The sequence below is a fragment of the Lutjanus erythropterus genome, chromosome 9, assembly GCF_056507025.1.
Source record: "Lutjanus erythropterus isolate fLutEry1 chromosome 9, fLutEry1.hap2, whole genome shotgun sequence".
Classification (NCBI taxonomy): domain Eukaryota; kingdom Metazoa; phylum Chordata; class Actinopteri; order Lutjaniformes; family Lutjanidae; genus Lutjanus; species Lutjanus erythropterus.
In genome coordinates this window covers 32,790,444-32,803,411 of record NC_139325.1, presented here as the reverse complement: position 1 = coordinate 32,803,411, position 12,968 = coordinate 32,790,444, and the positions used below count along the sequence as shown (strand labels likewise).

General features: G+C 40.5%; 1 protein-coding gene across 2 annotated transcripts in view; it reads left to right on the top strand.

Moving 5' to 3' along the window:
• The first annotated feature begins 10,415 nt into the window (after positions 1-10,415).
• The window catches only part of grik5 (glutamate receptor, ionotropic, kainate 5), a 138,057-nt gene continuing 135,504 nt past the window's right edge, over positions 10,416-12,968 (top strand). For both annotated transcript variants that reach the window (XM_084727179.1, XM_084727178.1), the window contains exons 1-2: positions 10,416-10,755; positions 11,008-11,186. The gene's annotated coding sequence lies outside the window, so the exon portion shown is untranslated. The remainder of the gene's footprint in view (positions 10,756-11,007; positions 11,187-12,968) is intronic.

The following is a 12,968-nucleotide window of genomic DNA, read 5'->3' as shown; positions in this document are numbered from 1 at the left end:
TTAATATTTGTTTAGCTATTTTGACCATTAATCCATTAGGCTACATTTAACAGTTTCAGACAGTTAGCTATCCATAACTTTTTAGCAAGTTCCATCCATTATTTAGGTCAGTGGTTTTCAAACTGCGGTCTGGAAACCAACAGGGGTCCTTGAGTAATGTTGCAGGGGGTCCCCATCTAGAGAAATATTCATGGGGTGGCATGAAGACTTTTAAGAGGTGGTTAAAAAAAAAAAAAAAAAAAGAAAGTATAATTGCTGATTTAATTGCAAATAATCACATTATTCAATACTTGCTGAGAAAGATATTTAACCAAAAAATATTGCATTATAGTGGCACATGAGTAAAGCACTGAATTGAAATACCTGAAGGTGGTATTAGAAATCAGTTAATGGTTTTATTTCAAAATCTGCAAAAAAAAATTTCCCCAAATACAATCTTTTTGACATGTCAGTGGCTCAGCACTTTTTCCCCTAAATTTTGTCGATGGCTGGTCTTGAGTCTAGGGGTAGCTATGGATGCCAAATCCAAAACAAGAGAAATCTCGAGGGAAAATACAGAATTTAAAAGCTTCTGCCCCAGACAGACCTTTTTTTTTTTTGGCCAAAATTGTTCTTTTAATAGTAGAGGTTGCAGACCCCTGCATAAGAGCATCGTATTTTGCTGCATTCACTTGAACTCAGACTTCAGTTTCAGTCTCCAGCAGAAGGAGGAATGGAATATTTTAACTTTTAGAAGATTTTTTGGAAGTTGGAGCAAGGGGAAGAAATAGTATTGGCTGATTTGATTGATTGGTATTTAAAGTGATCCTGGTTTGATCATTGGTTTATTAGGAAAACAGTATCTCCAAACCTAAAAATAAAATCCTACAATCTACAAATTTGGGAAATCCTGATTTGGGTTGGTACAGACCTTTTTCACAGCAGCCATATTGATATAACATAGTAGGGTAAACACAGGTGTTACCAATTATAGTAATTATACTGTTTCATTTAGTGTAGCAGAGTCTTTCCAGTGAGCCAACACGCACAATAGCAGCACCCTGACTGTTTGACTTGAATGGAACTGAACCCTAATTAGTATCATTGGTAACACCTGTGTTTACTCCACTATTTCATGCTGAAATGGCTGCTGTGTAAAAAGGTCTCCTTCAGCCTCATACATTTTTTAAGCTATTTAAATCCATTGCTTTTAGCTGTTCCAACCGTTTAGCCACTATTTTAGCTACTATTACAGTTTCAGCTTCTCTCTTTCATTCATTCAATTGACTAGTTTTCTCACACTCTTAATAGCAATGTGATGTTCATAATTATTGCTCAGTCAAATTTTAGTTTTAGTTTTTCCCAGTTAGTTGCGTTACTCCCCATTCTTTCCACTTATCCCCTGGCAACTCCCCTGGTTGAGAATCAAATTATGTAATGATAATGATAATGAACAATCAATACTGCTGTGTTATCAGTACACTTGTTAATCCTTTTGAATATATATTGGAAGATTTCTCAGTTTGCAGAATGGGCTTCCAGTATCCACAGTAATGCTGTAATTATCTATATGAAAGATACATTATATATAAGTGTTAGTGCAAAACAAGCCTACAATATCCTGGAGATGTACAGTAAATCATTGGAAATAAAAAAAACATAGACCCACAGTAAACTTCTACACAGTCACTGTAAACCCATTAACCACCGAATCCCCAGAGAAGTAGTAAAGTCATGTTTTGTTGATGGCATTTTTATTGACATCTTGGCAAGCTTGAGACGCTGGGCAAAGCTTTGTTTCCAAGGTAACATGATAGAAAATTCTATTTGTTGATAGGTGTTAGCACTGTAGTGAAAACAACCATCATCTTTAAAAAAAAAAAAAAAAAAAAAAAAAAGATAATTGCTGTGCGTTATCTTTGCATATATGTGTTACACATCTTCAAGAGCTTTACAAGCAGTCTTAATGGATTAATTGCTCTATTTATATACTACAGTAATTTACTCTGCTGTAGGTATTTCTTACAAATCAAGTCTTAGGTACATGCAACAGAGAAGCAACTGATTTCATCCACTCTTTGAACAAAGAACTCAAGGAACACTGCAATACATTTCTGAAGGGATGCAATTTAAATATCACAGCCAAATTATCATGTAGCCATTAAAGGTCAAAAATCTTACCGGCAAAAAAAATCACATACAGTGGTAATGCTACAGGAGAGGGAAAACATCATAAATCACGTTAAGGTCAGTGCACTGTATGTGCAGTGCTACACAATATGTCCCTGCAAGACAAATTGTACAGTTTTCTATACAGGGAGACTGCCATGTTTTTTATAAGTTATATTTATACACTACCACACATATACATGCAGAATGACACTGGTCACCTCTGCTTGGTGTGTGATATATATGTCTGCCTAAATCATGCATCTCTGTTCATATTTACCTTACTTGCCTTGTTGTACTAATATTCCTTGTACACATGCCGTCCAGGAAACATTATGCTGTTAAGATTATCCAGTGCCACCTTCAAGATTATTAGCTTCTGGATGCACTGATCCAGGTTTAAATGCTGTGTATTTAAAGGGACAGTTCATCCCAAAATCAAAAATGCATATTTTTCCTTCGGCCTGTAGTGCTATTTATCTAGCTAGATAGTTCAGGTTTGAGTTGCTGAGTTGTGGAGATATCAGCTGTAGACATGTCTGGCGTCACTTGAATATGGCCTAATGGAAGTAGATGGCACTTGACTTGTGGTGCCCAAAGTGTAACAGAAAAAAAAAAAATTGAAAAACTCAAAAGCAATGTTTTTTTCACTGGTAGTCAGAAAATAGGTCCTGCATGAAACTGCTCAAAAGAAAGTCTGTGGATTATCTTGAGCAACCGGGTCATGCTTTGTGGAAAGAGACACTGCTGGTGTTTTTTTTTTTCCAAGTGTATTTTCTTTGCACTTTGAGCACCACAAGCCAAGTGCCATCTACTTTCTTTATATTCGAGAGAAGGCAGACATCTCTTTGGCTTTAAAATAGCACTACAGGCCAGAGGAAAAATATGTATTTTGGATTTTCAGGTGAAATGTCCTGTTAAAGGACCAGTATGTAGGATTTAGTGTAATTTTGCAGTTATATTGCAGAGTGCAAACATCTCATATCATTCTACTCTTCCAAACCTGGTCTCGAAATGCACAAAACTTTTTTTGGAGATATCAGCCATAGAGATGTCTGTCCTTTTTTCATATAATTGGACTAAATGGCGCTCAGCCTCTGGTGCTCAAAGCACTTAAGAAATACATTTGAAAAATTCAACACCAGTGTCTCTTTACAGAAATTATGACCTAGTTAGAACAGATGATCCACAGACCTTGTTGTGAACAGTTTTATATCTTTCCGTCATAAGAAAATAGTTACTATATGAAACTGCTCAAAACAATGTCTGTAGATTTAAGATAGATAGATTAAGAGGAATAATGTGTCTTTTTGATTTTGGAGTTAACTGCCCCTTTAAGGAAGGCTGTCTTAAATTGTGTTAAATTATATTATTTTTACTTGTGTTTGCATTTGGCCCACAAGAAATGTACTTTGGCCCCCAAATTTAGGGGTCACTGCTTAAAAATGTTGGTGTCTGTCCCTGAATAATTGATCATTAGAATTATTTTTTACTGTGCTCTACAAGTGACATCATAATAATATATTTTTTAAAAGATTTTCCATCTTAATTGAAAAACATTTCCCTTCTCTTATGATAATCCGTCTTAAAAAAAGAAAGTCTGAGTTAGGGGGGCGTGCAAAAACATGATGTAGTTCTTTGTATTTGACTAAGTGAGCACACTTATGCAAACTTACTCAGTCTGCTACAGCTGACTTCCCAACTCTATTATCATATTGTAGTTATTAATGTATGATTGACCTATTTAAGTAATGGTACACATTTATCATTCTCTATGCCTTGTGATTACATATTTATTGCTTGCACATGCTTTCTCACCGCCCTCTGTCCTTCTCTTATTTTCTTTTTCTCCTTTCTCTCATTTTTTTTTCCATCATCACTCCCCTGTTCTGTCTCCCCTTCTCTCCCCCCCTGCGACATAGCCTCTGTCTCTCTCTTTGCTGAGGTGGCTGTACCTGCTGTGACTTTGACAAAGTAGTCTCCACATGTGTAGTGGTGTATATTTCTGTGTGTGTGTGTGTGTGTGTGTGTGTGTGTGTGTGTGGATGCAAGGGTGCATAAGAGTGTTTGTGAGCATACACTGGCTTCATTTTTAGTTTGCACATTTGTCTGACTGTTGCATTTGTTAGAATGTGCACATTGAACACATGCAGCGTGCATCTGTGAGTGTGTGTGTGCGCACGCATGTGTAAACATACTGCAGCATGCTAACACCTACGTCTAGTGCTTATGTCATACTACTCTGTTTTGTCCTCCATTACCCCTCACTTTTTTCATCCCTTGCTCTCTTGTTCACCTTGTTTCTCCCTGTGTGCTCCTCTTCTCCCACACCCCCCTCCTCCATCCTCTCTCCCTTTCCTCCCCCACCTCCCCCTGCTTGTCTCCTCCCTCTCTGTCCCCTCCCTCATGTTTCCTCCTTCCTCTCTCCCTCTCTCTCTCTCATTGATAGTGAAGCATTTGTGACTAGAATACTGAGGAGCTAATCATTATTCCACGAGCACAGCGCAGTGCTCGGGCAGAATGTCAATTCTCCCCCCTCCCTCTGTCTTCTTCTGCCTCTCCCTCCCCTCTTTTGCATGCTTTCCAAGCAATAGTTAACATGGAAGCCACATTTGTGTGATACAAAGAGAAAAGTAAGGAAACACTTAGCAAATACAAATTCACTAACATCGGGCTCTCAGCACCTGCAGCGAGGTGTATGTGTAATGGTTGAGTAAGGTTTACATTTGTGTCGTGGATGGTATTTGGAGTGTGCGTGTGTGCGTGTGTGTGTGTGTGTGTGTGTGTGTCTGATACGTAGTTGTTATGTAAAAGCGCTCCACATCAATTTGTCAAGAGCAAAGTGGTGTGGGATGGAGATGAGAGAGAGACAGCTGTTGAATGCATATTTAGAGAGAGGAGAGAGACTAAAACAGAGAGTGACAGCAGACTTTGAGTGGATGCAATAAGGCCTGAGTCACCAGTAATGTTAAGTTAAATTATTATTATTAGCCTATTCTTATTATTATTAGGGGTGCATGATATTGGATTTGTGCAGATATCCGATATGCCAATATTTTCCAACTCATTTTGGCTGACACTGATATGCACACATTTCTTCCACACCTGGTTGCAGACTGCAGAAAACTTAATGTATAGTTTAGTTTATTTTGGTTTATAAGGGTCCACATTAGCTTCAGCATAGCAGCTGTTCCTGGGCTGCACAAAAGCATTGTGACAATGCACTACAGCTTACATAATGTAATAACACATAATGTCACAAAATGCACAGGACAAAGACTACAAACACATATGCACACCGACAAAACCAGCTCCTGACAATACAACACTCAGTAGGTTTGATAGTATCCACTTATCTGACTATAAGAATACTATAATTGTACCCACATATCTTAGCGATTTATGAAAACATTTGTAATTCTAACATTAAACAAAGGCTCTTAGTGTCTCTCTTATAGTGAAATTGACAAATTATTATGCCTATTCTCCTTGTAATAGCCCACTGGCAAATGCAAAAACATAAATTACAATGCTTTTCAGAAGGTATTCATTCACAAATTTGTTGTAATGGTCAGGATGACAGTTCTTAAGTTGAATGTGTAGTGTTGAAGGAGTGTGGTTTGGCTCCTCCTCACATGACTGATGCAGAGCAATCTGTGCAAATAGAGTGGTGAAGTCCCTCCCCTGCCAGTGTGCCCTGTGGTACCCTATTTCGGAAAAAATATGAATGGTTATGAACAGTGAGAGACAAATAATTTTTTGCTCTCATTTGAATTTTGACACAAACTACACGTATGATGTTTCTCAATTTAAAAGATAATTATACAAGACAAGAAAGGTGGTTTGTGGTAGGCTTGTTATAGTTTAGGTCTCAGTGAACTACATTTCTTGTCTCACACTTTGTCTTTCTATAGCAGCTTTACTATCCGTTTAGATATTTCAGAATACCTTCACACTACAGACAGACTCACTGTGTGTGCCTAATTAAAGTGTCATGTTATTGGTCTGTCATATCTGGAGTAGGGTTTTCAGAATTCTCCAAATCCATGATTCAATTTGACTTTCGATTTTTAAGTCACAATTTCACATTGTCATTTTTTTTTTAGCATTGATGGCTATGCCATTGCTGTCAAGTCTTGATTTATAAAGATCAACAGGTTTATGTGTGATATATGTGTGTATCAAGTGTGATATTAAGGCCAGTAAGCTACCTTTGTCATCTTTGAAGTGTTGTTGTGTGTTTTTCTTTGGACATATGCTGGATACCACAAGTAGGCAAGGCTGGAGAGAAAAAAACGTATTAGTAGGTATTGGTGGTAATACTGATTTTCGATGTGATAATGAAATTGACACCCCTTTTCATTTCACTTTGATGCGGATATTTAATTTAAAAAACTTTATTGGCTGCTATTGACGTGCCGATCTTATCATGTATCCCTAATTATTATTATAATTACTGCATATCTGCATATTGGATTATCACTATATAGTATAACCATAAAAAGACAGCGGTATAATACACGGACAGTCACTCTCATAAGAGCAGCTTGGGTGTCACACAGTAATGCTGAAAACCAAGAGAGGGGTAAATTAGACCAGAGGTAAATTAGACAACACACACACACACACACACACACACACACACTGGCACTGCGGGGCGTGTGTCAGTGTGTGTGATGGAATGGGAGAGACAGCACACGGAGACTCCTCCTGACTCCCTGAAAACTGCAGCTGTGGGTCACAGCCAGGGGTAACGCTGTGTACGTAACCCAACTCTCTCTCACACACACACACACACACACACCACGTACATAGAATCTAATAAACCATTTTAAATTTGCAAGTCGGACGGATGTAGAAAGAGTCATATCCAAATGTCCACAAACACACACTCACTCACACACACACACACACACACACAGACAAAAATGCCATGGCCTAAGGGAACCTCTGGCATGACATGGCTGCAGTCTAATAGGCTCAAGCATGAGTGAGTAATAGGTGTTCCAGCACTGTCCGCCCACTGGACAAAGACATCTTGAGATGCACATTATTTTATGAGATGCAAAGTGAATAGGTGAAAACATGATGAAGCATTGGGGGGGGGCTGTTTGAGACCAAAGCAGAGGAGACAGCTCAGCATTGTCACATACTATATTTGCTTCCCTGTTTGATTAGGGGACAGCTTAGTGGACGAACCAGAGTTGATGTATCCAAAGGCTGAGATCAGAGGGTATTAGTCAATATAGGAGACACAAATAGGCCCTAACTTTACATCACGCCATGGTGTATTTATATTATAAGTGGACTATTGGTTGGACAGGAACAATGTGGATTAATTAGTAAAACCCATATGGCAGATTTAGTTGTCTTGTAACTTAACACCTCTTCTAAAATCTTTTAATTTACAAATATCACTGTAAGGCAACATAGTGTTGTCACTAGCAATTAAAGAGCCACCTCATGCACTGAGTGACAAAATCAATGATTCAACACACTGTGGCAAGTTTAATAGCCTTGGAGGACATGAAATGCTAAGGAAGCATTGGGGCTGCAAGGATAAGAGAAAGATCTATATTGAAAAGGCTACTCACACCGACCAGAGCACCAGAGAGGAACAAAGGCATCATAAGGCCAACGTCCCAGTCTCGTTAGGGGGGGATGAGACAGCGTAGCGTGATAGAAGTGGGATATGGGAGTTTGGCAGTGACATCATATAGTGTGAGCTGCTTCTCTGGAGACTGCTGTCTGCTTGCACTGGGCTCATGCTGTTGTGGAGTTGTGCCTTATATGAGTGAACATTATAAATAGTGAGGAGGATGTCAGCTCCATTCAAGGGAGTCCCACATGAAGTGTCAGGGTGATCTGGTGAGAGGAGAGATGATTTTCAGCAATGTGCGAGTGTACAGTATGTGTGCATGTGCACGCCCAGCAGTGGAAGTAGCATTCAACAAGAAATACCACAATGTAAAATACTCTCCAAGTAAAAGTCATCTACTCAAAGTTTTACTGAAGTAGAAGTAGAAATACCATAATATGCAATATTCTTCAATGTAGGGATGAGAACGATTAATCAACAGATGTTAAGAATTTGACCAATCACATAAAATTTAGACTAATCCATCTATTATCAAATAAAGATCTGAAATATAGCAAGAGATTATTTCTGTTATTTCTATGAGTGCATTCTGCATGTTTTGCAAAATTTAATTATTTTTGATTAATACGTAGGTCTCTACATCTTCATGTTCATAGGCTGTGCAAAGCCGTCAGAGCATTTCCAATATGTCGCTATGGAAATAAAGCTTTGATTATAGGGAAAAATGCATTTGGTATTTGTACCAGTGATCATTTAAGGAAAGTGATTACAATTTGCAGCTTTACTTTTAGAAGAAATTTTCTGTTCAGACCTTTACTTATGTAAAAATGCAGGCGTATTGGCAGCAAAATGTAGGAGGACACTCATTATGCAGATAACCCTTTCAAAAGTATTACTTTCATTAGAGCCAGCTAGATATTATTGGCTAATATTTGCCTATCACAGCTATAGCAATCTATATTGGTATAAGTGTATGTTGTCTAATATGAAAACTGTTTTGTTTTTTTGGCCATTCTATGCCTTTAATGACAGGACAGCTGAAGACATGATAGGAAATGGGGGGAGAGAGAGAGAGTAGGGGAATGACACGCAGCAAAGGGCCATGGGAGGGAGTTAAAGTTTGTTCTAAATTATTTTTTTATTTATAGTTATTTATTGTTATTCTTAAAAATACCAGTGAAACATTTCTGTCTAAGTGCCCTGATGTCATTTTGGGCAATAAAGTTTATTTAAAACTGCAAAATATCCTCAATATATAATATTTACTCAGTATAACTGCAGTGTAGTGTGGTGCATTTTTCTCCTACATAGTGCTGCAGTGCATTTAGCCTTTATTATAGTTTACCTGGGCTTTAACTGGTCTACTGAATCATACAGCAGCCCAAGCCCCCCCTTGCCCCTCTAGGGCCAAGGAAAAGGTCCCAGGATCACACGGACCAGAGAAGAGAGAACGCGACTACACCTCAGAGCCCAGCCCCAGAGGCAACCACAGGGGCAGTTAAGTGTAATTAACTCTACTTAATATAACTACTTTATATACTGGAGAGTATAGTATAAATTGTACAACTGGATAGTAAATCTAATCTAATGAAAATGCATTATATTTTTGGAGCTGATAGTGTTTGTGTATGTGAAACTGTAATCTCCAGGGTGCTTTGTTGGATTAGATGTCGTTGATGATGATAAAGTGCAACACTGTTGGTTCACATCCAGCTGGATGAGTGCATGTCATCCCCCATCTCTCATTTCCCTCATTTTCTGTCATCTTTCTGCTACAGGCTAAGTACTGGCTACTAAGAAACTAAGTATAAACTACACCATTTTTTTTCTGAAATCTAGTGCAGCTGAATTATTAAGTGGTATAAAATGGAAGTAGTCACATACAGTAAAGTACAAATGTAGCTGAATACTCCAGGAATGTATAGTATTTGAGTAAACTTTCTCAGTTTCATTCCTCCACTGTGTACAGCAACATACATGTTTGATCTAGCCTCCTGCTCTGATAGGATTTATGTGTGTATGTGTTTACCTTCGCTTCCCCCGCTTCTGTTGTGCATATCAGTGACATAATGTCAATATGTGCTTCGGTATGTGAGCCCAATTCTGTGTTTACATCTGATTCTACTGTGTGTGTGCATGTGTAGATATGTATATGTTTGTGTGTGCGCGCGTGTCAGTGCGTGATGTGTGTCATAGGGTATGAGGCGAGTCGCGTGGTGGTGTGATAGTGTTTGTCACCCTGAGCATGTAGCCATGTCAAACTCTGTCAGGGTAGTTTACCCTGGCCGGGGATGTAACACATCCCTATGATTACTCCTCTCTCGGCTGGCGTGTGTGTATGTGTGCGTGAGTGTGTGTTTTTCTTCATGGCCAGTTTTTTTGCCTCTTTCCCGTTATTTCAAATGCTTATCGCAGAGACTGACAGAGAGAAAAGAAGAGAGGGTGAGGAGGGGGGTGAGTTGATATTCATCTTTGAGAAAAATACCTAGGAGGGAGAGAGAAAGAGAGTGAAGGAGTGGGTGTTGGGAAGGAGGGAGGGAGGGAGGGGAGAGAGTGGGAGGGTGCAGGGACAGACAGAGAGAGGGAGAGCTGATTAGATTGGAGAAAGCCAAAGGAGGTACGGGTATACTATTGAGCAAGGGGGAGAGACAGAGCGGAGAGAGGCAGAGGGGAGGGTGACTAAGTGAATGCAGTTTGCCGTCGCGTGTCGCCGAATCACAGCGAAGTCCACAGGCAGGCAGGCAGGCAGGCGGACGGATTGGACCTGAATCAACAAATGGATACAGATAAACTGGATTGTATGCTGCATATGAGGAGCGAATAAGGGAGGACGAAGAGTCTTGCCTTCATATCCTTTTATCTCTGCATCAGATACCGCTGTGAGGAGCCCACGGGGAGGGAAAGGAAAATAGCGGACAACTCATTTCTCCCGAAACATCCTTGGAAGCCGAGGAGCCCAAATAGAGTCGAGTGCGGGGCTCGCTGGGATTGAATATACTATATGCTCAGTAAGTACTTGTATAGGCTGCAAATGCCAGTGTATGAGCATGTGTGGACTGATGCCTCTGGCTTGTGCGCTGCCTCTGATGCTTTTTTCATGAAGAAAGAGAAAATAAGAAAGGAAGAAGAGAATGCAAATGCAGTTGTGCTGCAATCTCTTTTCTGTTGTGATATGCTCTTTGCGTCACTGAGCAGCTTTTTTCTAATTTAAACAACTACCCCAGACTTGACTCTGTATGTTTGTGCCTTTTCCTCCACAGTGCCGGTGCATGTGTGTGCGCGCGCGTGTGTGTGTGAGTGAGAGCGTGTGTGTGTGAGCTGATAAAAGCAGCCCCATTGGTATTCAGCGGAGGGAGCTCCAGGATCTCGCTGCGCCTTTCCCCAGGATGGGATCACAGAGCAGGGATTGTGCTCGTCTGTGGAGAGCCCGCTGAAATGGGTGAGTGTCCGTCCTCCTTTTTTTTTCCCTCTTTCACCTCTCATTTTCTTGTTTCTCACATCTCTCCGTCTGCCTCCTCTTCTTCAGTCTGCAGTTATGTTCCGATGATGGGTTTTCCATTCGTTTCCTTGCGTCTCTCACCCACTCACCCCCGTCCAACCCACCTCCCTACCACTCCCCCACCTGTTTCCCTCCATCACTCCTTCTGCCCGTCCTCTTTTCATCCATCTCTCCTCATCCCCCCATTTCTCCCCCCACATCCAGACATAAACAGGCCTGTCCAGTTTGATGGATTTGGATGAAATCTGAATGGTTCACTTCAATTTGTTGCTTCTCACCCTCCCCCCCCCCCCCCCCCTCCATCCCCTCTTTGCTTCTCTATCTCTTCCCCTCTTTCGGCTGTGTCACCCCTCCCCCCCCCCTCCTCGCCTCCATCCCTCTCTCGGTCTCTTCAAGCTCCTCTCTACATTCTGTTTGAATTCAGACACACCGAAAGACGTTTGAGTCTCTTTTCTTGACACAGGCAATGAATGGAGATGCTGTGTGTGTATGAGAGAGGATTGCTATTTCTGTGTCTGTGTCAATCATTTTGATAGCGTTTCATGTGTGTGTGTGCATCTGTGACACAATGCAGAGGGGGCAGAGGTGTGTGTGCAGCCTCAGTGTGTGGGATTGGTAGAACAGAAGGTTATGAAGTAGATCAATGTGTTTAATTGCTTCAGGCATGACAGCTGTGACATGTAAGGACATGCACACACACACACACAGTCACACTCACACATTGTCACTTGCTTTACACACACCTCTGTCTTTGGACTCCTTGCTGACATACCTTCTGCACACCAATTCACACCCACCTACGACTCTTCACATGTGTGATACAAAAGCATGCAAATGATGCCAACAAAGGCTGTGCGCACATCCAGACACTCAGCGCTAACCTAACACACACACATGGCCCCATCCTAAATGGTCCTGTGAGAATATGGGTGTCACAGGAGGGTCACATCTATCCACACAGCAGTATTGATTGGAGCTGATACACTGAATGGCCCTTAATGTTTCATTTTAAATGGCCCATCACCTCACTGGACTCCGGAAAGGAAGGAGTCACTAAAGCTGCTTCATGATTTCATTGTTCTGTTAAAGAGACGATATTGTTGCTGCGGGGCTCTGAGTTCACATCTGCTTTTAAAGAAATGCATGTTTTCTCCTTGGTGCTCTAAATTAAGCAGGTTTTCATCAGTTAGCTGTGAGCTTTTTGATCAGAATTCAAAGAATGACTTTTATTTATTCAACAGGTGCAAACTGTTGCGTAGTAACGGAGGAAAGACTACCTGTTGGATAGCCGAGATTTGACTTCCTGTGGCTATTTATAGGTTGAAGCAATCTATTTGACAAAAGGCGCTGTGATTTATTTGGACATTTAAAAAAATGAAACTCAACAGGCGTCTGAGTCTGTCTAAGCTCAGACCGACATTAGTTTGGCCATCTGTCATCTGCTTGCATACCTGTCTGCTGAGAAGGGATCTAAGAGTATGTCTTGGCACAATATAAAGGTACATAAATGTGACAGTATCCATCATGGAGCTGAATCATTGATTAAAGTATAAGGTAAATCTGATTAGCTATGACTCCCAAAAGGCACTCAGTTTTATTTGCGTACATTAAATGCAAGAGAGCACAATCAAATGTCCACATCATGACCTGTTAGAGGGCTCAAATACTGCCTGAAAACTCTACAGCAGGGATGCCCAACTTGCTTTGCCCGGGGGGCACTTT